This window comes from Triticum dicoccoides, chromosome 2A (assembly GCF_002162155.2).
Source record: "Triticum dicoccoides isolate Atlit2015 ecotype Zavitan chromosome 2A, WEW_v2.0, whole genome shotgun sequence".
Classification (NCBI taxonomy): domain Eukaryota; kingdom Viridiplantae; phylum Streptophyta; class Magnoliopsida; order Poales; family Poaceae; genus Triticum; species Triticum dicoccoides.
This window is the reverse complement of record NC_041382.1, coordinates 203,055,861-203,057,820: the sequence shown is the minus strand read 5'-3', so window position 1 is coordinate 203,057,820 and position 1,960 is coordinate 203,055,861.

Genomic DNA, 1,960 nt, shown 5'->3' with positions numbered 1-1,960 from the left:
AGAAGAAGCCATCTAGGTAATAACTATGGACCCGAAGGTCTGAGGTAAACTACTCAAACTTCATCTAAGAGGCTATGGTGTTGATGTAGAAGCCCTCCGTGATCGATGCCCCCTCCGGCGGAGCTCCGGAACAGGCCCCAAGATGGGATCTCATGGATACAGAAAGTTACGGCGGTGGAATTAGGGTTTTGGCTCCGTATTTGATCATTTGGGGGTACGTAGGTATATATAGGAGGAAGGAGTACCTTGGTGGAGCAACAGGGGGCCCACGAGGGTGGGGGTGGGTAGGCGCGCCCCCCTACCTCGTGGCTTCCCTGTTGGTTGCTTGACGTAGGGTCCAAGTCTCATGGATCTTGTTCGTTCCAAAAATCACGTTCCCGAAGGTTTCATTCTGTTTGGACTCCGTTTGATATTCCTTTTCTTCGAAACCCTAAAATAGGCAAAGAAAACAGCAATTCTGGGCTGGGCCTCCGGTTAGTAGGTTAGTCCCAAAAATAATATAAAAGTGTATAATAAAGCCCAATAATGTCCAAAACAGAAGATAATATAGCATGGAGCAATCAAAATTATAGATACGTTGGAGACGTATAAGTGAACATTCGAGTGAACCTTTGGTTATTATGTGATGTTCCCTTTTCTTCACGATACTTTACAAAACCCAAGGTGTCCTGGTATCCTCCTGAGTCATGCACATGCTCATTATATCGTTCTTCTTGTTGTCGGTTTCATTCTTCTTTCTCATCGAAGTGTTCTGGCAACCCCGTGACGTAGTCACTTGTGTCTGGCCAGACGATGATGGATGCCATCACATCAAGAGGGCCCTAAGAATATCTCTCCATCACCGGAGGAGCAAATCCCACTCTCAAACTATCTAGTCCCTTGTCAAACTTTCTGATGAACCTATAAGTTGTTGTTATGATCACCATGCTATAGATGTCGTTTGAGCAACCCCGAAGTCCACCGTGCAATAGGAAGTGATTGCGATACTCTCGTGGTCTGAGGAACTAAAACACATGCTAACACTCCGTGTTATAACAGTTGATTTCAGATGATATTATATCAAAGTATAACAAAACAAGTTTGAGTCGATTCAATATGATCGTTCTTCTAACATCATACTCTCAATGTTGTTTTAGGACTATTGTTACACTTAATGATATCCTAAGATACGAAAAACAGGATCACCAACAATACTTGAGCTAGTCTTAGAGGCAAGACTAGGAACCTATATTTTAGTGTTTATCATTCCACTCGTGCATATGAGTTTTCCACTAAATGACATATTCCAGGATCATAGCAATTATAGCATGAAATATAAACTCTTAATTATGAAAACTGGAAATATGATAATACAATATTATTGCCTCTAGGGCATATTTCCAACACAACGGATCCTCTTTCTCATAAAAGACCACATCGTCTAGATCCTCCTCACGAAGACCCAATTCCGTCATGATCTTCTCTACATCTGTCGTTGACGCTGATCCTGAATATCCACCCGCCGCTATATCTTGAACCCTAGTCCAACTTTGAGAAACAGATCAGACGTTGAGAGGAACCCTAGATCCTCCTATCACCGAAGGGGGACGATCATAGCCGGGTAGCGGTACAAGGACCACCCCTTTGTTAGCCCTAATCGTAGAAACCCCGGCGACGAGTGGGGGCAGGGGAAACACGAGGTCAACGGTGGCGATAGATCGCCTCCGAGAGAAAAACAAACCCTAGCGAGAAGGAAAGTAGCGCTTTGGGGTGACCGAGTGGTCCACGCCATTAAGTGCTCGCAGCACTATGGCGACCCGGTCGAGCTACTGAGTGTCTGCTTTTTTCCTATTCACATTCCTAACCGTTTTTTTGTTATTTGGGTGGTTTTTTTTTATTCGATTCAAACAAACACGAAAACATTAATTATTTCAAGAATTGAATATTTTTGAAGTGTTTTTTTTACAAATGTTGAGAATTG